At 41.2% G+C, this 25,079-nt stretch overlaps 1 protein-coding gene across 5 annotated transcripts in view; it reads left to right on the forward strand.

The window, feature by feature from the left end:
- PLPPR1 (phospholipid phosphatase related 1) overlaps positions 1 to 25,079 on the forward strand; it is a 326,239-nt gene that overhangs the window by 253,539 nt on the left and 47,621 nt on the right. The window contains exon 1 of one of the 5 annotated variants that reach the window (XM_040481837.1): positions 6,534 to 6,741. The exons of the other annotated variants lie outside the window; for them this stretch is intronic. The gene's annotated coding sequence lies outside the window, so the exon portion shown is untranslated. Of the gene's footprint in view, positions 1 to 6,533; positions 6,742 to 25,079 lie in introns of those variants that run through there. 5 annotated transcript variants of the gene reach the window in all.

Genomic DNA, 25,079 nt, shown 5'->3' on the forward strand with positions numbered 1-25,079 from the left:
TTTTCAATTCATGACACCTTACACAAATATTTCCCATTTGTTCAATCATTTTTCCTTCCACATGGTGTTATATTCCTTATTGCTCTTCTTCAATGTTGTTTTTTAAGTTTATTTATGTATTTTGAGCAAGAGAGACCACAAGCAGGGAAGGAGTGAGAGAGAGGGAGAGAGAGAGAATCCCAAGCAGGCTCCCTACTGTAAATGTGGAGCCCAACGCGTGGCTTGAATTCATGAACCTCAAGATCATGACCTGAGCCGAAACCAAGAGTCAGTCACTTGACCGACAGAGCTACCCAGGCACCCCAATGTTTTTTAGTTTATATCTGCCTCAATTTAAGTGCAGCATCACATCAGAACAGACTATTCTCAATATGGACTGATCAACCCAGAGAAAAGCAGAACTATTGATCCAGGGGGAGAGCAAACTTTTATGTAAGTGACACTGCAGTATTCATGCACATTGAGTCAATTTATTGCATAAACATGAATTGAGTGTCCACTGTGTACCAGGAACTATGCTAAGTTCTGGGGCTACAAAACTTAATAGAACTTAGTCACTTCCTCGTGGAGCTCACAGTTTAGTGGTAAAGATTGTCATGCAAAACAAGTAATTACTGCTCTGTGTTATGCACTACAATAGGAAAATGAAGAGGGAAAAAAATGTGAACACAAAAGAGAAAGTTTCAAACGCTGCATAGTAGAGAAAATAAGGAATTAAGCCTTAAGGAAATTCATCAGGCATAGAAATGGGAGAAAGAACAACTGAAGCAAAAGGGAAAAAACATAGGAATAGGCACAAGGAGATATATATAGCAAGCCAAATGTAGGTAACCTTACTTTTAGTAGAAATATATGATTAGTCCAGGGGCACCTGGGTGTCTCAGTCAGTTGAGAGCCCAACTTTGGCTCAGGTCATGATCTCACGGTTCGTGGGTTCAAGCCCCACTTCAGGCTCTGTGCTGACAGCTCAGAGCCTGGAGCCTGCTTCAGATTCTGTGTCTCCCTCTCTCTCTGCCCCTCCCCTACTCACGCTCTGTCTCCCTCTCTCTCTCTCTCAAAAATAAATAAAACATTAAAAAAAAAAAAAAGAAAGGAATGTACAATTAGCCCATTGGATACTTCTAGGGAAGAGCTATGAGATGAGACTGGAAAGCTAGGGAAGACTCGGCTCCAGGTCGTCAGGATCTTGGGTGGCATGCTAGGGTGTTGGGATTTTTTATCCCCTTGAAAAAGGAAATCAATAGATTTGTATTTTAGGAAAAGTGCTTTAGTTGAGGTATGACTTGGAGTCTGCCTGAATGTGAAATAGAAAGTAGCAGGAAGAACCAGGAACAATCCTTCATTTTCTGGCTTAAATAACAGTGTGGTGGTTGGGTCATAATCTTCAGAAAAGGAAGAGTGGGTGATAATTAAGATCAAAAATCATGAGTATGAGATGCCTAAGAAACATCTAGAGGAAGGTGTTGCATATGGATTTAGAAATAAGGGTCTGGAGTTCAGTGGAGAGGTCTAGGCTACAATTATATACCTGTGAATAGTCAAAGTATAGGTGGTAATTGAAGCCATTGGAGAAGTTCAGTGAAAAGTAATGTCTAGAGCTCAAGAAAAAGGTTCATGTAAGAAATAAAGATTTCAACGTACAGGAGACAGTTGAAACCCTGGGAGGATGTGAGATCCCCCACCACAGATGGTGAGAAGAAAGCCTAGACTAATGGTAGAATGGATTGTGTATGTGAGGAGAGTTGAGACAAGATGGAATTCTGAGACTAGGAAAGTAACTGCAACAGAAAGGAAGCCAAGGGAAGAGAAAAATTCAAGAATAAAAAAGTGACCAGGAATATCAAATGCTGCAGAGACATCACAGAAGCTTAGGACTGAAAAATATTTAATACATTTTTCAATTAGGAGGTCACTGATGACTTAATGAGACCAATTTGAGGAGAGTGGAGGGAACCAATGTAGCTACCCCTGAGCACCTTTGCAGTGCAGAAAAGTAAAAAAGGGTGCACTCAAGGCAGTAATAAAACCCGGGGTGGGAGGGTTAATTTGTGTTTTGTGGTTTTGTGCTTTATTTTATTTTGTTTATTTTAAATGTTTAAGATGTGTCCAGACATAGTGAAAATGGAGAGGTTCGAGATTCAGAAAGAGGAAAAATAATGGAGAGCAGCATTTCCAAGAAAGACAAATTAGTTAACATCTGAGAGTGAACAGGCTTTTCCCCTAAATCCTGTTCCTTTACATTCATGTCCCTCGGGTCACTATCAGCCAATATTTGAGCAGTAGAATATTTTAGACCCAAGTGTTGGGGTTTCTGTCTGTTATCTCTATGAAATTTCTTTAAGTTGAATTCAGTCTTTCATTCCAGACTGTTGAGAATTTTCTGGATTCTGATTTTGTCTTTCAGTATATATGCTATCCCTTCAAAGTTCACATCATTCAGAGATTTGATAGAGCTGACTTCTAATTCATTGGCATGAGACTGAAAAATGCACACCTAGATTTCTCTATTAGTATTACTACTGATACATTAGTAAACTCACTTTGAGTTCATCCAATATTCAGTATACCTGTCATCCAGTCTACATTTCTATTTGTCCACCAGGTTCTCAAGGTCACCTTGTGCCAGATTCCTGGATGCAGTCTAAATAGACCACGAATAACCCATTTTCCTGCTATGCTAATCTCGTCCTCCATTAAAAAATGAAATAAGATTGGTTTGAGATGACTTGATTCATGCTTAGCAAACCCATCCTGGCTCAGAGATCAATGCTTCTTCTCCTAAGAGCAAGGAGGTTGCCCTATAACATCCATTCTACAATCAAGCCCAGAATAAACCTAAAATTCAGTTGTCATCATCAGTAATGCTTTTAATTCTGTATGCTTCCCTTTTTGAAACTGGTAAATATATTTGTCCAATTCCAACCTTCCTCCTTCTCTTCTCAGTAGTTTCTTAAAACTCTCATTTGCAAGTTTTCGGTATCCTGGATGTGATTTCTCTTAAAAGCATATTTAAACTCACTTAAAGCAACTCTGTTCTTTCTTCAATCACTGCTTACATTTGGGACAAATGCCATTCAAACTTTATAAATCTAAGGATCTTTTCTCTAGACAGGGAAGATATACAGCAAATAAATGAAGAATTCTGCTTTCTTGGTATCTTCCATCAAAATCACATTATCATTCTATCTTGCTGCATCAAATTTAATTGCAGAATTTTTGTTAGCCAGTTTACTTTGGAGTTTAGACATGTGAACACACTATAAAAGAGATTCACTGTTTTATGGTGATCTCAGCTTTCTTCCCTTTCACCTTTATGTATCTGGTTGCCAAATTTGGTCCCATCAGAAAGCTCCCCATACAGCCCAAAGAGTTTCTTTCAAGGTGTTTTTCCTCCTCTCTCTTGTTAAAACTTCATTTTTGAGAAGCTTAACCACCCAGACAGATTTCTTTTTTAGGTTTTCATGCCTTAGACCCATGTCTGCTCAATCTTGGGATCTTTTAAATTCTGCTTTCATGAGTTCTAGAGTTCATGTCCAACCAAACTCAACCTTTCCTTTCTTAGATATACTTTAACAAGAGAGAGAAAAGCATGGGGAAGAAGCAACCCAAAGGCAACTCTAATATTTGATCTCCTTTCCTTTCAGGCATCTAGATAACCGAACTACCTACTTACATCAACTCCTCCTTTACCTGTAATGTCTCAGAAGAGGAGTTTTATAGCTATAAGGAAAGAAAGTGAAACTAAAGAGATATTTATGAGGAAAGTGTTTTCAGTTTCTAATGGGGTTTAGATATACTACGGGGTAATTTACAGAGTATCCCTTGTTGTATGGTTGTCTTGAGGCACTTGAGAGAACATGGGCTGGAGGTACAGTGGTCTGTGCATTAGCGCCGTTGAGCTGGTGTCTAGATCTTATAGTTCTACTCTTTCATCCGTTCACTGAGCAAGCACGCATGAAGCACCAACCACATACCAGGCTCTCAGTCTGGTGCACTGAGTTGTCACGGTCTCCCAGGTGGAACGATGTGTTTTCCGGACCCAGGGTGCTCTTTGGAATATCTTTAGGAATTACAGTGGCCTGATTATTGCTATCTGTCTCTCATACCTCTCAGTCTCTGAACATGTCAGGTCAATATAACCTTCTCTTCAATGTATTCAGTTAAAATATTTTTCCTGATTCCCAGGGAATAGAGTTACTCCCCTCCTTCCTAGGAAACAAAGGAGCCTCTGCTGAGGAAGGAATAGGGCTCAGCCTGGGTGGCTCAAACAGCAATACTAACAGCTTTCAGTATCTACTTTTAGAGACTCTAAGAGAGTAATGATGTGAGGTAAAGTGTCAGTTGATGGGGCTTGGACCAGCACCCCGTCTGCACACTCTAGTTAGACAGTTGTGACATTAAAATGTCACGTAAATGTGAAGACACCATTGAAATGATCTTTCCCATAGTCGATTCCCTATCCTCTAGTGGCCATTGTGAGAGGTCGAAAGGCAGAAGCATCAGTAAAGAATGAAAAGTTACCCTGTGATGAACAATTATTAGCTATTTAGAATATAACTTACTTCCTAAATCTTTTCAGCTCAACATGCCTGGCTTAAATGCTCTAAATGTGTCTTCTAAAGTAATTTCACATTTCATTGAATAAATTTCCATTGACAAGACATGCTCAATCATAAGAACCCTAGTATAATGGCAGAGTATTTAGAGTGCTAAATGATACAGATTATGCATTGTGCTGTGTTCAGAAAGTTTCAAAATGGAACAATTGTTTTCAAAGAAACAAAAATCAATCCAAAAGGATAAAAGTGAGAAAAGGAGGCTTAGATTACTTCGCAGAACCTCCAATCAAGCATGGATATCCAGCGAGTGACATTTTTTCATAAGACTCAGGGGATTATGGGCTCTGAGAGCCTTTCTGCTACCATGTGTATTAGAATAATTGTTCCTCTAATTCAAATCTCTAAGCAGCTTAATGCCTGTTCTTATCTTAGTTCAATTTAGAGAGAACATAAGAACAAAAATGCTGTATCTGTTCAGTGTCTTCTCTAAATGAAACTGTTCAAATAACTCCAAGCTCTGAGGTTATGTGGTTGACCACATAGCTGGACATTCCTTCCAAAGACAAGGTGAAGAAAGCTGCCCCCAGGCCAACACTCAAAATGAAAAGTGGTCTTAGGATTGTTGGGAGGAGGAATATAATAACATCTTCTTAATGACATACATTTGGGACCAACTTAGCCTAAGACTGGGGGAAGACTTCATGTTTCCTAGAGATGACTGCTTTTCTTTCTCTCCATCCTTTTCCATGCCTAGAATAATACTAGATATTCAACACATATTTGTTGTAATTAGGGTGGAACCCATGCTGCCTAGGGATATGTAATGCTAAATTGCCACGGCTTAGGAAACATTTCTCACCATAAGAACATTTTTTAAATGTCACATTCCTGCATTAGCACCAAAGTCTTTCTATTTTGCTAATTCACAACATAGAGGAGCTCTGGGTCCTCCTCCCTCCTCAGTACAGGTCCACTAACCTGCCTCCCAGAACATTGGTGCTACTTCTGTCATGCTTTTTGTCCTGTCTATAGTAACACCATTCAAAAACAAGGACTCTAGTCACCTCTCACCCTGTGGTCTCTCATGTCCACCCAGCTCCATACAACCCTAATTGATCCTATCTCCCACCTCCCTTGACCCCTAAACTGCTGCCCTATGAGCTCTAAAACTCACAAGTGTTTATCAGTAAAGTTCCTTATCTTCGCAACCTTGTCTGAACAGTGCCTTCCTCTTTTTACTATAAACTTGGCTTTCTTAATTATATGACTTCTCTAGAGCCCTCCCAGTAGCCATGCTTTGTCTCCCACACCCCTTGTGCTACTGGAGTTGGAGACAGGGTAGGTGTTATCCTTGTTCCTCGGTGCCTCTTCTAGACTGTTGTCCTACTCACCTTAAAAACCACTCAGCTTGGAAACTCCTGCTGTCCATCAGTACCGCTCACTCTGCTTCCTTGTTGCAGTTACACAGAGCCCTGGGCTACTTGTCCCCCATTCTTTGAATATTCTAGTTCTTGGCTCACTGTCACTTTCTTTCCAGCTCTATTCTTGTCACCACATTATGTGGTCTCTTTTGCACATTCCTCCTATCTCCTGACTCCTCTTTCTTTATATATGCTCACTCACTAGGAAATCACATACTCTGATAATGCCCAAAATGTATCTCCAAACTCATTCATCTGACTGCCTCCTTGACATTTCACTTAGATGGTTAATAAGCGTCTCAAAATTTATATGTTCAAAATTAAACTTCTTATTTTCCTCAGCCCCCAAATCTACTCCTTTTATAGCCTCCCCCATGTGGACAGAACTTCATTTTGTGCACTGTTATTTCCTTAATGCCTGACATATAGCAGTTTATCAATAAAAGTTTAATGAATGAATTACTTTATCTTTACAATAGTGGTTGAAAACTAAACTTACCATACACACAATATTTTACTTCTACTGTGTTGTAAGAGAGCCGAACAGGATTTTGTGAGCTTGCTGTAGAAATATGATAGAACAGTAGTATTGGTGGTGTTCTGTACCTGGTAACTGAAGTGTAAACAAACCTTTGTACCGCTGAGGTCTCTGTCAGGGATCTGTGCTCCCATCTAAGACAGATCACTACCAAGGTGACTGTCTTCAATGACAGGTTTGATGGTGCCACTTGCCTGCTCAAAACCCTTCAGTCATTTCCTTTGTGAGTATATGGTAAAATGTTAACCTCCTCTGCCTGTCATGCAAACTCTCCTCATTTGAGTTTGCACCTGCTTCTTTTCTTCTCAGGGCCCCAACATGCTAATCCAAAAGGTGAATTTGGACCCTGGACCCACCTGTGTTAATCAGAACTCCTTGATTACAAATGACAAAAATGAGACTGGCTTAGCAAAGAAGGGAATATACTGGCTTGTGTAACTATAAAGAGCTCTGTATGCCAACATAGAAAGGTGGCCAAAACATGTTAAGAAAAATACAAGCTGCGGGACAGCACATATAGTATGATTCTACTTCATACATTTTTTTAAATCTGCCTATGAGTGTGTATGTTTATATGCCTGGAGAGAAAGAAAAAGTCTAGAAGAATAAATACACATCATATGTTAACAATGATTAATCTCTAGAGCGCAAAACTGATGATATATTTTTCAACTTATATAATTATATATTAGAACATTTTATAATTTTTTAGAAGGTTCAAATTTATGGTTAACGGTAACACCTTGCTAATGCAAAGCCATGATACACCATCCAATGTGTAGCCGCTGGCCATGTGTAGGTATTTAAATTTAAATAAATTAAAATGATATAAAAGTTTAAATTCCATTCTTCAGTTGCATTAGGCCTATCTCAAGGGCTTGATAGCCACATATCACTACGTGGCTTAACAGATTGAGAGTACAGATATAGAACATTTCCATCAATGCAGAACATTTCTCCATGATGGGAAACATCTGGTAAGCTAGATGAACCTAGATGCTCACCTGATTGCTTTCACTAGGATAAGTGGCTTCATTTAGATGCAGCCAGAGTGAAGCAGGTGCAGGCCTGAGCACCTGTGATCTGACAACCAGCAGGAGTTTGAGTGAAGGTTCAAGTCTGTTCATTTATGCAGGATCTTCTAACATCTTTGGAAGAGGCACTGTCTTAGAGGTAATTTATTCAGTAATTTTAAGGGAAACAAGGAAAATCCCTACCCAGTAGGATTTTAAAGGAAAATGAGAACATCTACATCTTTTGCAATGTTAAGATTTACCTGTTTTAATTAGAAAGAAAAACAAACTGGTTGATTTAAAAGAATGTTTTTCCTTTTCTTCTCATTTGCCTAATTCCCAAGTAATTTAGCAATGCATATGGAGAAAGAAGAATCATGTTCCTTTCTGGTAGGGAAATTAACATGGTATCTAAGTACTTTGGTTTAAAATTATTTGAAAAGCAGGGGTGCCTGGGTGGCTCAGTCGGTTGAGCATCTGACTTCAGCTTGGGTCATGATCTCACAATTTGTGGGTTCAGGCCCCGCATCAGGCTCTGTGCTGACCACTTGCTCAGAGCCTGCAGCCTGCTTCAGATTCTGTGTCTCCCTCTCTCTCTCTCTGCCCCTCCCCTGCTCATGCTCTGTCTCTCTCTGTCTCTTAAAAATAAATAAATGTTAAGAAAAATTTTTTTAATTATTTGAAAAAGCAAACATAGGAAGCTCTTCTTTCCTTAGGTTTTTTTTTGTTTTTTTGTTTTTTTGTTTTTTTTTTTTTTGGTTGGAACCTTTAATTTACCTTTGTTTGTTCTACATGGTATAGAGAAAATTCAGTGTTAGTTTTATGTTTCCATTCTAATTTAGAGTCATAACATTTTCCAGTGCCTTCTTTTCCCAAGTAGATCCGTAATTTAATAAACAGGAACTCTCAATTTCTTTTATTTAAAAAGAAGCCATGTGATTTTATTTAAGAGGTTACAGATTACAGTATGATTTCAATATTTAAATAGCAACTTATTGTATCTCTGCTATCCTCTTAAAATGATGGAAACAATAGTCCATCAAAATATGTTATATTTTTTAGAGCAAAATAATTACAACTTTATATGACCACAGATCCCCCTCCTTCTCTCTCTTTCTAAAGCTCTTATTAACATCTTCCATACCAGAGATCGCTGTGCAGAGCATGCTGATTTATATCAAAAACTTTAGTTTTAACCAATATACTGATAAGCCATCCCAAACAATTTCAGGTGATATGTTCCTTGAATAGATGGCAAAGTTGCTATGAGTAAAACCAATTGTAGAATTTCGTCCATTCATTCAACTGATATCTTTTAAATACTTGTTATGTACCTGTACTAAGCTTGGTTACAAATTTGAAAAACCCTTTCCTTTAGGGCCTCATAGCTTGGTGGTGGAAGACACAAGAAAATTGAGGATGACCATGCAGTGTCGTAACTGTTAGGTCTACACAGGGAGCCATCACATCACACTGCAAAGGTGGTCAAGGAGAACTTCTAGAGCAATTTTAGGAACTTTGGTGTGGAATGTCCATCCACTTCTAGGTTCTTCATAATGACATCTACACCTAGTATCCTATACCAAAGTAGACCTAATGATGAAAAACATATTACATGCCCCCACCCCCAAATAAAGAAAAGTACAGGATCAAGTGTACCATGAAACCCCATAGGATTTAATCCTACTCGAGAAGAATCCATAATGATGAGGCAAATTTCTTTTGTTGGGCTAAAACCCTATTCTACCCTATTTTCCGTAGATTAAATGAATTCGATAATTGAAGTCCCTAAATAAGTTACCTTTAAGTCCCTAAATAAGTTACCAACATTATACAGTTGGATTTTAACGTGGATGTTATTATGGTATGGTTGGGCCGAAGGAAGTAAGAACAAAGTTCTCTTTTTTCTTCAGACGAGGCACAAGACTCAAAGTGATTTGTCAGGACAAATTAGAAAGCCATTCTCTAGGCAGAAAGTCAGCCCAGTCTCCCCCAGGCCAAGTCAGTGCCCAGTGAGAAAGCAAAGGCTGCAGAGATGGTGATTCAAATACTGGGTGCATGCGTACCCTTGTGAGACCCTGTCTTGCTCATACAGAGCCTCTGCCTGCTGATTAAGCCCATATCTCTTTTCCTGAAAACTTGTTTCGATTATTAATGAGAGAAATGTTAAAGATGGCAAGAAAATTACATTTCCTTTTGAAATTATAGTGTAAATGTAGTTTCTTCAATTGGCTCTTTAAAAATTGAGAAGGTCTCATCTTCACAGATTAATAAGATTTTCTTCCCCTACTTCCACTCAAACTCCTTTGGACATACTTATTCACTTAACAAGTCTGCTGTATACATCTCCACTGTCAGAAATGACATAAATCTTCATTTCTCTGAGTAGGGCTAACTCTTCTGGATGCTTGGACAGTCATATTTCCAAAGATTTTCTTCTGTGTTTTTGACTGAAATGGATGGCACATCAAAGGCTCTTCTCACATCTATACCCTTTTCCCCTTCCCCCCAAGAGGAAAGTAACGCTTTTGGTTGGAGTGTCTAAAGACTGGCATTCAAATAGCCCACTTCTTGTTCTTATAGCTTATGCAATGGTGCTCATTCCTACGACAAAGTCAGGAATTGAGATAGCTGAATCCAAAAGTATTTGTGGTTTAGAGCAGGGGCTCCATTCCTTTCAGAACAGGGTAGGTGGTTTTGGCCATGGCTGTTTGAATTCATATAACAGAAAACCAATTGCTCTATGTGAAGCCACAAAGGGGATTTTTTTTTTCAATATATGAAGTTTATTGTCAAATTGGTTTCCATACAACACCCAGTGCTCATCCCAAAAGTGCCCTCCTCAATACCCATCACCCACCCTCCCCTCCCTCCCACCCCCATCAACCCTCAGTTTGTTCTCAGTTTTTAAGAGTCTTTTATGCTTTGGCTCTCTTCCACTCTAACCTCTTTTTTTTTTTTCCTTCCCCTCCCCCATGGGATTCTGTTAAGTTTCTCAGGATCCACATAAGAGTGAAACCATATGGTATCTGTCTTTCTCTGTATGGCTTATTTCACTTAGCATAACACTCTCCAGTTCCATCCATGTTGCTACAAAGGGCCATATTTCATTCTTTCTCATTGCCACGTAGTACTCCATTGTGTATATAAACCACAATTTCTTTATCCATTCATCAGTTGATGGCCATTTAGGCTCTTTCCATAATTTGGCTATTGTTGAGAGTGCTGCTATAAACATTGGGGTACAAGTGCCCCTAGGCATCAGCACTCCTGTATCCCTTGGGTAAATTCCTAGCAGTGCTATTGCTGGGTCATAGGGTAGGTCTATTTTTAATTTTTTGAGGAACCTCCACACTGTTTTCCAGAGTGGCTGCACCAATTTGCATTCCCACCAACAGTGCAAGAGAGTTCCCGTTTCTCCACATCCTCTCCAGCATCTATAGTCTCCTGATTTGTTCATTTTGGCCACTCTGACTGGCGTGAGGTGATATCTGAGTGTGGTTTTGATTTGTATTTCCCTGATGAGGAGTGACGTTGAGCATCTTTTCATGTGCCATCCGGATGTCTTCTTTAGAGAAGTGTCTATTCATGTTTTCTGCCCATTTCTTCACTGGGTTATTTGTTTTTCGGGTGTGGAGTTTGGTGAGCTCTTTATAGATTTTGGATACTAGCCCTTTGTCTGATATGTCATTTGCAAATATCTTTTCCCATTCCGTTGGTTGCCTTTTAGTTTTGTTGATTGTTTCCTTTGCTGTGCAGAAGCTTTTTATCTTCATAAGGTCCCAGTAGTTCATTTTTGCTTTTAATTCCAAAGGGGATTTTTTTTTAATTTTTTTCAACGTTTATTTATTTTTGGGACAGAGAGAGACAGAGCATGAACGGGGGAGGGGCAGAGAGAGAGGGAGACACAGAATTGGAAACAGGCTCCAGGCTCTGAGCCATCAGCCCAGAGCCTGACGCGGGGCTCGAACTCCCGGACCGCGAGATCGTGACCTGGCTGAAGTCGGACGCTCAACCGACTGCGCCACCCAGGCGCCCCAAAGGGGATTTTTTAAGAAGGATAAAAATGACCTCTGTGAAGCTCAGAAGGCATAGACTGGCCTCGGCATAAACTAAAACAAGGAACTGAAAAACCATCAAAACCAGAATTACTCCTCTCCAGGTCTTATGGTCCCTTGACTTTTCACTTCATTCTTCTCTGTATATATCTGTCCATTAGCTTTCACGGTTTTCCTTGGTTCAGATGGCCACATCTAGGACCTATTTGTCTATAGCTCCTAGATCTTTATGTCCTGAGTTCAAGTGGCCAATAAAGACACACAGAGTCTGTGACTCTTCAAATTCTTGGAAAGAAGCTCGTGGGCCTGCGTTTGGGCCAGGTGTCTCCCCTTAATCAAGTCATCTCCAGCCAGTGGATTAGTCTTGCAGTAGAAGCATGAGTGTGGGTGTAAATGTGTAATTCCCAAAGAGGGGCAATCATGGTCTGGGTGAACATCTCGAATGATGTCAACTCCTAGGGTCAGTGAGCTATTTTCTTTCTTTCAGAAAGCTTGAATAGAAGTAAAATATACATTTATCCTTGTTAAGCCTGAAAGGAATAACCAAAATACCTGTTTTCTTTGATCTGGGATAAAAATCACAAGTTAGTTTGGTTACTTTGTTCATCTCATGCCAGTCAGAATCTTCTGTATTTATATTTAATTCAAGAGCAATTATTTAATTAAAATTAGAAATCAAATTAACTGGGGCACCTTGGTGGCTCAGTCAGTTAAGCATCTGACTTTGGCTCAGGTCATGATCTCATGATTTGCGAGTTTGAGCCCCATATTGGGCTCTCTGTTGTCAGCACAGAGCCTGCTTCAGATCCTCTGTTCCCTTCTCTGTCTTCCCCTCCCCAGCTCGCACATGCACATGTGTGCTTGCTGTTTTATTTCTCAAAAATAAATAAAAATTTCAAAAAAAAAAAAGAGAGAACTTAACTATTCCAAAGTAAATACATATAATTTGTTAATTAAATGGGATGCTTCAATTTTAGGGACTATAGGAGGAAAATAATTAGAGGATCTTGATGTTGAGAAGCTCAGGAACTTCTGCCTTAGCAGAAGAAAGCCAACTCTAGGTTCTGGAGCTTATGAAAGAGAGTCAGCAAAAGCATAAAATATGCAGTTATGCTGCTCTGCTAGAGCAGCCCCTATGGGGCCAACCTGTTCACATTGATTCGTGGAGAACTTCTCCCCTTATTTTAGTTTTATATGCTACATAACAAACTGCCACAAACATAGCCACTTAAAACCACACAAACTTGTTATCTCACACTTTCTGTGGGTCAGGAGTCTGTGAGTTAGTTGGGTCTTCTGCTCAGTATTAGGTGGAAGTCAAGCTGTCAGCCAGGACTGTGATGTCATTTGAGTCCTAGGGTCTTCTGCCAAGCTCACAAGTTGTTGGCAGAATTCAGTTCCTGTAAGACTGAGAGCCTCAGCCCTAGAGTCAGCCCACCCGTTCCTGGCCATGTGGCCCTCTCCACAAATATGGCAGTTTGCTTCTCCAAGGCTAACAGAGAGTGTCTCTACTGCTTCAGATCTCTTAACTTCATTTAAAGGTATCAAGTGATTAATAGGTCAGGTCTGCCCAGCACAATATCCTTTTCCATTAACTTAAAGTTAACTCATTAAGGACCTTAATTACATCATTATAATTCCTACACCTTCACCACATAATATAACATAATCAAAGAAGAGGCATTCCATTATATTCATAGGTCTTGCTCACACCAAAGAGAAGGATCATACTGTGCATGAACACTCGGGGGCAGAAGTCTTGGGGACCAGCTCAGAATTCTGCCCACTGAAATAAAATGAAGAGGAAAAAGAGTGAGGATTGATCTTGGTTCTACCTCTCTCAGGCTTAAAGCCACCATCCTTTGGCATAAAGCACAATTGGGCTGTGGGCCTAAATATGTTCATAAATGAAAGGAAAGCTCAGTAATATGAGCATTTATATCTCCTAAGCCTAGTTTTGGATGTTTATCTCTTATACTGGCCTGATTTATTTTTGTTAGTTTATTCGCTTATTATACATATTTATATAACGTGTATGATATTATAAGGTGATTTAAATATTGGATAGTCCTTTACCATCTGCAAAGAGTTTTTCCAAGTCTTCTCATTTAACCCCATTTCTCATGTTATCTCATTCCCATTAAGGGTATTTTTCCTAATGCAGGTCTGAGGATCAGAAAAGCTAGAATCATGCATCCCAGGATTATAGAGTCAATCAGTGACAGAACGAAGACCAAAAGTTGGGTCTTCATCTCCGAATTATGGCCCCCTTCCTTTTCAATCCTCCTTTGTATCATTAGAATATGGTGGCTAAATGTGGAACATCCTGGGGTGCCCGGGTGGCTCAGTCGGTTGAGCATCTGACTCTTGATTTCAGCTCAGATCATGATCCCAGGGTTGTGGGATCGAGCCCAGCATAGGGCTCTATGCTGAGGGTGGAGCCTGCTTGAGATTCTCTCTCTCTCTTCCTCTGTCCTTCTCCCCTACTCTCACTCTGTCTTGAATGAATGAATGAATGAATGAATGAATGAATGAGGAACATCCTGACCAAGGACACATTTAACTGCCCTTAGAAATGGATTCCAGCGCCTCCTCCCATTGGCACTCAACTGAGCAGAGGTTGAGCACAGTTTCTGTCCCCTTTCTCCAATCCTCCGTGTCACCTTTGAGAACTAAGCAGACCAGGACTTTGTTTGCCTACCCTGCTTCTACAGGGCAATGGGCCCCCCGCATATCAATATGCTGGGTCACAGCCTAAATTCTGTTGAGCTTCTGATTGGTCAGTTGATTTCATGTAACTCTTTTTATATTAGGTTTTCCAGAAAGGTTCTGCTATTTATTACGTTATGGGGAGGCTGAGGAAGGCAAAGAACTCCTCTTTATCAGCAAGTACCATAAGCCATGAGCTAAAAACCGTACTTTTTACATAGATCACTTTTCACAATTAAATGTCTTATATACATTATCACATCCATTTAACGTATGAGGAAACAGAGATTCAAAGAGATTTTGTATATAACCTGAAGCCACACAGGTAGCAAATGGTGCATTTAGTACTGCATCTGGGTCTTTAAGCTGCAAAGGCCATAAACTTGTATTATGTCACGTAACCAGCTCAGATGTCACTGCTGACACAATCCTTCCCTCTCTTACCACATGTGCCTCATGGTTAATATTCTCTTCTTGATATCATCATAGCTTCCATCCACCCACCCTGCCATCCTTCCACACATTTACCCTTCTGTCCTTCCTTCCATCCATCCATCATCCACTTATAACAACTAATCGGTGTTAAACACCTATCATTTGGCCAATTGCTCATATCCTGGAAAAATGAAGAGCCCCTTCCTCTCTACATTCCTACCAACTAGTGGAGGGGTTTTGGCATGTAGTTGGTATTCTGTAGCTGCCTGTTGACTTATAATGCTTCTGCTGAGAAACCTGAAATTAGCACCCAAATCAACTTAGTTGATTTTAACAAAGGAAGTAGAAGGACTGCAAGTTTTAAACAATAGGGATCATTTATGCATTCTTTCCATCCACCTCTCGTACTACTTCTAATAAGTAGGTAATAATAAAATGCACATCAGGGTCATCCAGGGCTGTCTTCTCAGAGGCTTCTCTTGACTCATCACTCATCACTGTCACTTTCCCACACATTTAACATCAGTGGAGCTTTGACCTTCCCCACCTCAGAGGCCTGAGGCAGTGCTGGGAAGAGCAGGGCCAATACAGGGCAAGCCTCATGAACTTCTCAGGCCAGAATCCTAGGCCTTCTGCTCTACTAGCCCCTGAAGTCACTGAATAGAAAGGCCTTGCTGGAGGCCTTTACATTTAACACTAAGGAATGTTCTCAACTGTCAAAATCATTTTGAATTTTTATCCTGGTTTCTCTGATATTAGCTGTGCTTGCCAGTTTTGTGTAGCTATAATATGCTTTATATGTATTCATCCACATCATTGAACTTTTAAAAATCCCTAATGGTAGGTGCCTGGGTCCCTCAGTCAGTTAAGTGTCTGACTTCAGGTCATGATCTCACAGTTCATGAGTTCAAGCCCCATGTCAGGCTCTGGGCTAACAGCTTCAGAACTCAGAGCCTGGAGCCTGCTTCAGATTCTGTGTCTCCCTCTCTCTCTGCCCCTCCCCCATTTACACTCTGTCTCTCCTTCTCTCTCTCTCAAAAATAAATAAACATTAAAAAAATTTTTTTTAATCCCTAATGGTAGAAGATCAAAGAGAAAATTCTGTGGCCCAATTTAGCTTAACTTAGATTCAATAATTATCCTTTCCTTAGTGTAGCTGTAAACCTACCTGAAATATTATCATACGCTTTACATTTCTCCATATTATTCAACAATAAATAATCAACATGCTCCTGGAGGATAGAAATGGAAAAAAGGGGGGCGGGCACCTGGGTGGCTCAGTTGGTTAAGCATCTGACTCTTGGTTTCAGCTCAGGTCATGATCTCACGGTTCATGGCTTTGAGCCCCACATCAGGCTACGTGCTGACAGTGTGGAGCCCGCTTGGGATTCTCTCTCTCCCTCTCTTTCTCTCCCACTCGCTCTCCTTATCTCTCTCTCAAAATAAATAAATAAACTTAAAAAAAAGAAATGGAAAAGAAAGACAAGAATGTGGTATTTGCATTTGTTCTTTAAGAAGTAGCCCAGTAGGAAAGTGTAGAAGCCCAGACTCACAGGTAGACCTGTATACTGTCTGCTGACTGAGGAGTGATACCTGATGAGGTTTACTGGCTTATTCTCTGTTCAGATGACAGGCTTCTTCTCTCCATTATCAAGACACAGGTAGGACAGAGCCCAATGTGTTCAGTAGAGAGAATATTGCTTAGTTTACCTGAAACAGCTGTCACTGAAGATTTGGGAGGAGTAAAAGACATAATCACACCTGTGTCTTAGGACCATAACTCTTTAGCAGCAGGGCGGGGGGGGGGGGGGGCGGCGGGCAACGGCATGAAGGGGTTGAGATCTCAAAGGCAACAAGATTTCAAAAGTGTAGATGGTAGAATATGGGGGCCTATATAATAACATGGCGGCTGGCAGAACAAAAATGAGATAAATAGGAAGGGCACTGAGGTAAGACAGACCTGGCACCTGACCAAGTATGGCATGGGGCGGAGTGAGAAATCTGGAGGAAGAAGGCTGTGTCTGAGATGACATTGAAGATTCGAACATGGGTGACTGAGAAGAGGTTGGTTGGATTCACCAGGACTGGGAACTCCAAGAAGAAGTGACAGGTTGAGGGGAGGAGAAATGCCGAATTGCATTTCAGGCTTGTGGTATTTGGACTATCAGTGGAGCACGAGGTTGGTGGTCAGTGGAGCGTGCACGGCCAAGAGTGGTGATAGAAGAGTCAATGGAATCTGTGTAAGAGTAGAATCCATTGAGGGGAGTCTGGGTGGCTCAGTCAGTTAAGTGTCTGACTTCAGCTCAGGTCATGATCTCACGGTCCGTGAGTTCAAGCCCCGCATTGGGCTCTGTGCTGACAGCTCAGAGCCTGGAGCCTGCTTCGGATTGTGTGTCTCCCTCTCTCTCTTTTCCTCCCTGCTCATGCTCTCTATCTCTATCTCAAAAATAAATAAATATTTTTTTTAAAAAAAGACTAGAATCCATAGAAAGAGATGAGATCTCCCAAGAAGAGAACATGGAAAGGAAATGAAAAGAGGGGCAAGGATAGATCCTAGGAGAGCACTGCCGTTTACAAACCAGGCACAAGAAAAGGGAAATTTAAAGGAGTCAGGGAAAGAATGGTCAGAGGCAAGAGAAAGTAGTGATTCTAAATACTAAGAAAGGAGGGTGTGGTTGTGTGAGGGGGCCCTCAGTCAATCCCTACTCTTACCCCAAAGCCATGCAAAAAAGCATTGAAAAAAACAAGCCTATTGTACGAAGTGAATCACTATACTATACACCTGAAACTAATATTACACTGTCTATTAACTAACTGAAATTTAAATAAAAACTTTCACAAAAGAAAAAACTTTCACAAAAGAAAAAAAGAAAGAAAAGAACAAGCAAATAGCATCCAAAGAACAAGAGAAAGAACTGAGCACTTACCACGTGCTAGGCATTATGCTGAGAATTTTACAAACCTTATTTCATTATGCTAACTGCAGGTTTGAAGTGTGAAAGAGTGGTTAAATGGCACCAGGGGTTCAAACCCTGGCTCTGCCATTCACTAGGACTGTGAGCTTGGATAAAGTTTCTTTTCTTTAAATGAGAGCAACTTGGGGCGCCTGGGTGGCGCAGTCGGTTAAGCGTCCGACTTCAGCCAGGTCACGATCTCGCGCTCTGTGAGTTCGAGCCCCGCGTCGGGCTCTGGGCTGATGGCTCAGAGCCTGGAGCCTGTTTCCAGTTCTGTGTCTCCCTCTCTCTCTGCCCCTCCCCCGTTCATGCTCTGTCTCTCTGTCCCAAAAATAAATAAATGTTGAAAAAAAAAATTTAAATGAGAGCAACTCATTATCTCACAAGGAAGCATGAATATCATGTAAGATAATGCATTTCAAGTTATATAGCTTGTCATGTGTTTACTCAAATGAGCCCTCATTATCATTTATTTGAGATTGCTTTTATGATATCTGTCTCCCCCACAGAAAACCCAACATGTTTAAAGATCATGTCTGCTTTGTTAACAGACTTGTTATTTGCTATTCAGTTTTGTTAGCAGGTGAATACCCTCAGTGTCTGCATGTTGTAGGCACTCGATAAATATTAGTTGATTGACTAAACAGTCCCATTTCATCCACATGTCCTCGCCTGTGGATGTACCTGTTCTCTTTAAAGAAGAAGGGCTCTGGGGCACCTGGGTGGCTCAGTTGGTTAAGCGTCTGACTTCAGCTCAGATCATGATCTTGTGGTCCATGAGTTCGAGCCCCACATTGGGCTCTGTGCAGACAGCTCACAGCCTAGAGCCTATTTCAGATTCTGTGTCTCCCTCTCTCTCTGCCCCTCCCCTGCTCATGCTCTGTCTCTCTCTCTGTCTCAGAAATAAATAAACGTTGAAAAAAAAAATTTTTAAATGAAGGCCATGGATTCTCAGACACACACTGGTCCATTGTGACTGTCCAGGTTTCACAAGAGGATGTCATTCTTAAGCACAGCTTAATTGCCTGTTAATTAAAAGACACAGATGTGAGGGGGAATAGAGAATTTCTAATCAAAAGGAATAAAGTTTCAGTTAAGTAAGATGAGTAAGCTCAAGATGTCTGCTGCACCTTGCACCTATGGTCACTAACACCACAGAGCACACTTAAATATTTGTTGGGGGGGGTGTAACTCTCATCTTTTATTCTTACCACAATAAAATAAATTTTTAAAAAATTCTTTCAGAAAATATAAAACTATAAAGGGCGAATAGGGATCAGATAACTGACAAAGGAGAATTGACAGTTTAATATTTTATTTTTATGTCTTCATATCTTGAGAGATAAGATTGTAAATAGTAAAATTAAGAACAGTTACATGATTCTTGAAAATTCATTATTGTGGAACTATGATGCTCATCAAGAAGCATCATTTTGTAGATGGAAAAACTAGCTGGCTATTCAGTCCTGGCTAATGGAATGACTATATTCTCTTACATACTTGAGTGCATGTGGTATTATTTGCTCACACAGAAAAAAAAATTATATTCTACTGATGTATTAATAAAATAGCAGCTAATAGTTATTGAGTACCTGCTAAGTGGTTTTGCTATACTAAATCATATAGTTCTTATACCATTCCAATGAGAACTCATTTCTCATGTGAGGAAACTAAGGCATAGACGGGTTATATAATTGGTTCAAAGTCCTACAGTAGTAATTAGTGGATTTGGGGTTTGAACCTATGTGTCTTAATCACTATAATGTAAGGAACTTGTACACTATCAGACAAGTATCCAATAAAATCATGTTTTACTGAAGGATTTTTTTACTACAATCCATAGTAAGAAACACATTTCACACTGTATTATACATACTTCCTCTGCCTATATGTTATACACTAGTTTCACATAAAAACATTTGCTCTTACTGTGTGTGAAACTCTGATATATTCAATTCTGTTCTTTTTCACTAAAAGAATTCTAATTGAACTCCAAAATTGTGTACACTTATTTCATAGTCCATTAATGGTTTGAGACCTGTAGTCTGGAAAACCACCATAATAAGGGGACATATTAAGATTCAATAATACTAAATGAAGATAACAACTAGGGATACCATTTATTAAGCATATACTATGTACCAAAGTACTGTTGTTGATATTTATGTATAATATCCTCAGTTCTCATTGTAGCCTTGAAAAGTAACTCAATATTTTTTCCGACAAGAACTGGGATGTGGAGAAGTTAAGAGATTTGTTCTACAGAGATGAGCCTGATTAAAGACTTCTTCTGCTAATCTAATAATAACATTTAAATATTACTTAAGAATTAAATTAGTAAACAATTTAAACAATTAAATCAGTAAAAAAAAACAAAAACAAAAAGACACAGCTCTGTACTTCACTAAGAGGTTACTTACTAGAAAATAGTATCCAATTCACTGCTACCCAATAGTTTTTCAAAACCTAAGAGAGGGGCACCTGGGTGGCTCAGTTGGTGAAGCCTCCAACTCTTGATTTGGGCTCAAGTCATGATCTTTGATTCATGAGTTTGAGCCCTGCATCAGGCTCTGCATTGACACTGTGGAGCCTGCTTGGGATTCTCTCTTTCTCCCTCTTTCTCTGCCCCTCCCTTGCTCACCCCATCTCTTTCTCTCTCTCTCAAAAAATAAACTAGAAAGAAAAATTTTTAACCCTGAGAGAAACAATACCTAGGAAGGAGTGCTTGAAGAATATAGTCTGTGCCTTCTGCCAAGGCAGACACTTCCCTGAATACTTACTGTATAGTTCTCATGCTAAAGTATTATTAGCCCCATTTTACAAATGGAGAAACTGAAGCACAAGAATTTAAGTCCCATGCCTAGTAAGCAGCAGAGTGAGTTTCCAACCCAGGAAACCTGGCCCACGCTCTTAGCCTTTCATTGTGCTGTGTCTCTCAACTTCTACCTAGACTGAGTCATAATACCCACCACCTCCATTCTACCCCACAATATTGTTTTTGTGCATTTTGCTTCGATGCTACATCATCAGCCTATGCTAAGACTTGATGTGTGGTCCCATATTAAAAACAAACAGCACTGGGGTGCCTGGGTGGCTCAGTCAATTAAGCATTGGGCTTCAGCTCAGGTCAGGATCTCACAGTTCGTGGGTTTGAGCCCCACATTGGGCTCTGTGCTGACCGCTCAGAGCCTGGAGCCTGCCTTGGTGTCTGTGTCTGCCTCTCTCTCTCCGCCCCTCCCCTGCTCCTCTCCCTCCCTCTCTCTCTCTTTCTCAAAAATAGATAAACGTTAAAAAAAAAAACAAAAACAAAAAAAAACAGCGCCATCATCCTCAGCATTGAATCACTGTTTATCACAACACACCCTTTATGAGAACCCAGGACGAATTCCAGCCCAGTTACTACATCAGAAAGATTCTATTTCCTTTAAACATTGGTTGGCTTTTATCTTACAGATACTGTGAAATGTGTAACAGACCAGCATTTCCTTATTGTGCTGTTAGGCAACTTATACTCAAGGATGAAATTCCTGTCTACTTCCTTTCTTCTGTTCCACCTTCTCACTGATGCTTGCACACTTCATTTGATGGATGTTGATGAAACTCCTTTTTGGAACAAACTGAGAGTACATAAACGTGTCCCATTGCATATTTATGAGTTAGTTATTAACTTTCCTGCAGATGAGGAAACTGACACTAGGAAGCCTTTGAAGAAAGGACTCAAGTGTGCAGCACATAGTTTGCCCCTTGATGTCATGCCACCTTAAACTCGTGACCTCATTTTCCCCTGGCCGCTTAAGGTTGTGTGGAAAGATGCATCATATTTACAGTCATCATCCTGGGTTCGCCCCTGTGAGTTGTGTGACCTTATACAATTCACGCAATCTCTCTGTGCCTCTGTTTCCTCACCTGCAAGATGGAAATAATAACATGCCTACCACACAGGGTGGCTGGGCAGAAGGAGTTAATTTATGTGACATTCTTAGAGCCGTTCCTGGGACATACGCATCATATATATCATCACCCTTCCCATCACCATCTCCTCCCCTTCCTTCTTGGCTCTTGCCTCTGTTATTTGTGGGGAACTTCCATCCCCTCTCAAAGGATCACACCTACGTTTAGAGGTGCCCTGGAGGTCTCACAAGGGCTCAAGACCGGTTTTGTCACGTTTCCCCTCCAGCGTACTACCTCAGGTCCCACTTCCATTCATGCCACCTGCGGGTTTCCCACCCCAGCCCTTGTGTGCCGCTAGTGGCACCTGTGTCTGGCTTGCTCTCTCTTAATATGAAAAACATGTGAGTCCTTAAAGTGTACTCTTTCCTGGGGTCCTAAGACATTGGTTCTGCATCGCAACCCTGCAGAATCCTATCATCTAAGCTCTGATGCAGTGTTCCTTCTGCTGAGTTTCCTTTATCCCCTCTCTCTTTGGAATTGCACATATGTCCATGGGGCTTAGTCAAAACCAATCCCCTAAACAGACACCATGCTGCCCTGTCCATCCCCTTGTGCTCTTTTCTCCAGGCCTCAGCCCTTTACCTACTCCTCTGCCAACTCCCTCCCTACCAGCTCACCAGGCACAGGCAGCCATGTGCAAACCCCACCTTGGGATTAGCTGACCCCCTCCTACAGATCTATAGACCATTGTCTGTTTCCTGTGTTGGTGAGCACTCCCCAGCTGGATCACAAACTCTTTGACGTTAAAGAGCATGTCTGAGAATTCTGCACCTTCACAGCACTTAGTTCAGGATTGAACATAGGGGCGGCTCCCACAAACAGTTGTGGGTTGACTGATTAATTTGCAGTAGTCTTGATAGGTCCTGGCAAAACCAGAATGAGAAACCTCTTTGGAGAGGGAAACATTTGTTGCCTCTGGTGGAGTGACCTAGCACCTCGGTTAGTTTAGGACTATCTTGGTTTTAGCACTGAAAGGTCCCATGCACCCTGAGACCCCTCAATCCTGGGCAAACTGAGATGGTTGGTCACCTAGACTAGGCTTCCCCAGTTTCAGATATGCCCAAACACTCTAGACCAGATACCAGCCCTCTCATTGTCCAACCTCACATGTCTGCCTACATGCTCCTGCACAACAGACATACTCACATTCACTCACTCTCATGAGTCATACCATCATTACCTGATCCCCCACTGCTTTTTTTTTTTTTTAAGTTTATTTATTTATTTTGAGGTGGGGCAGAGAGAAAAGCGAAGAGAGACAATCCCAGGCAGGCTCCACACTGTCAGCACAGAGCCCAGTGCAAGGCTTGAACCCGTGAACCGCGAGATCATGACCTGAGCCGAAGTCAGACACTGACTGAGCCACCCAGGCACCCCATGTTCCCCCACTCTTGTGGCCTGTATCAGGTCATGTAAACTAGTGGTCCACAATTGCCCCAGACTTAACAGACCAAAGGAAAATGTACTGTCATCTCAGCCTTTCCCCCCAGCTTTGTGACCTTCCCCATTACCATTCTTTCCAATAATCACTTTTCTCTAATCAGCAGAGGATAGAAACACAGGTCTCTCAACCCTGAGAGGCAGAATTTCAGATATTGCTGTCTTCTGCCTTCTGAATCCTTGCGGATGGGTCAGGATTTGATGTGTTTTCGAATATCGGATTGTCATTCTTGCGAACTGAAGCTGAGGAAAACCCCTGGTACATGAACTCCTTCCCCCCACAGCCATAATTGCGCCTTTCACACCGATATCAGCCCTCCACCAGCACTTGGGTCCAGCACAGCTTCACCATCTGCTCATGTGACACCAACATTATGGCCTCCCTCCATGCATCCCTAAATGGGGCTGGAGAAGGCAACAGAGATGGTGAGCGTGCCAGCTGGCACCAGTGACACAAACCTAGACAGCGATGAATCACAGCCCAGGACAGAGAGGAAGAAGGGAGGATGCTGATGGCTAATTGTGCACCGTCATCAGAGCTGCAAGGCGGACCTCTCTGTTCACGGAAGCAGAACCAGGACGGCATTTCTGTTCCTGCAGTAAATGCAAAGCTTCTTTTTGATATGTGGTCATGAGAGAATGTTCAATAGAAAGGAAACCTAGAAATCAAGATCCGAATTGTTCTGTTTTTGCTTCTGTGCATCTCTAACTGGCATAACTGGGGACTCTCCAGGGAGTCTGGGGATTACTTGAAAATGACAGGCAGGGGTTTCTGGCTGGTCAGGGAGTCGGAGCAGAGTAAACAGACTTATGCTGATAGGTCCCTTCTGTCCAGGAGGCTCCAAAGTTCCCACCTACCTCTACTCCCCTGAGCCTCCCAGGTTCTCTGTTCTTTACTTTATGCCCTGCAATTAACTGATTTGTGCATTAATTCAGTTCTCTCTGAATGTTGCTTCCAGGATTCATTGGCCAGGCAGTTATTCAAGGTTTGTTCTATAGATTTCAAATTTGGGCATATTGACCTTAGCTTTTGTGTTGTTGTCATTATTGTTGATTTTGATGTATTTGAAGTTAGGACAGTCTATGTTCTAAAAGTTTCTATTCTACGTTTTTCTAATGAGTCGTTTTACCTACGTATGTTTTTGCTTTTGTTTACTTCACTTTCATCTTGACCTTTTTCAAATGGAGGTGGTAGCACAAAGGCACCCAGTAAAATAGGACACTTGTCCTCAATAGAGGGGGCTAGCTGCCATTTTTGGGTTTTGTTGTATCCAAAAGCTCCCATAGATCCTGCCTGTTCTCCAAGCAGTTATTCCCCAAGGGCTGATGAAGCCAAGAGACAGAAATATGTTTCCAGCCACATGGAGGATATACAAAGAAATCCCAGATCAGGCCTGTGCAGGAGGCACAGGTAGCCCTGGAGGTAAAGTCCCAACACTATTGCAATCATAGTGTGTTCTCAGCTCCAGAACATTCAGGTCAGCTGGCTAGGTTCCTTCCCATCAGGTCATCTCAGTTGACCAGTGAAGCACAAAAGAGAAACTTCATGGCCTTGACTTCATAAACTAGCAGCCAACAGGAACACCTGTTAGCAAGGGCAGCTTTGGAGTACCTCTCTCTCACTCTTACGGGAAACAAACTAATCCAAATCTCTCTGTGGCTAAAGAGAAAAGAAACAAAGTGCTGAAACAGCAGAGATGGCTGGCCTGAGCACTGGTGATTTACATGTGGTGCCAAGAAATAACTTCAGGTGCAGAGAAACACACAGGAGTGTCCAGAGATTACTAGATGGTCAGAAGTTGTGACAGCAGGTCCTCTGGGGAAGAGGGACAGAAAATGCCAGATGGTAAAATATCATTCATATACAACCAGAGAGAAGTCGTGTATGAAGGACAACAAACGGAAAGTATGATCTATGACCTACCTGAAGGTAAAGGAAGGTGGCAATGGATGAGGCCAAAAGGTAAAAGACCTTTATAGAAGAATGGATAGGAGTTTCTG

Source organism: Herpailurus yagouaroundi, unplaced genomic scaffold (genome assembly GCF_014898765.1).
Source record: "Herpailurus yagouaroundi ecotype Mexico unplaced genomic scaffold, PumYag 160, whole genome shotgun sequence".
In the NCBI taxonomy this organism is placed as follows: domain Eukaryota; kingdom Metazoa; phylum Chordata; class Mammalia; order Carnivora; family Felidae; genus Herpailurus; species Herpailurus yagouaroundi.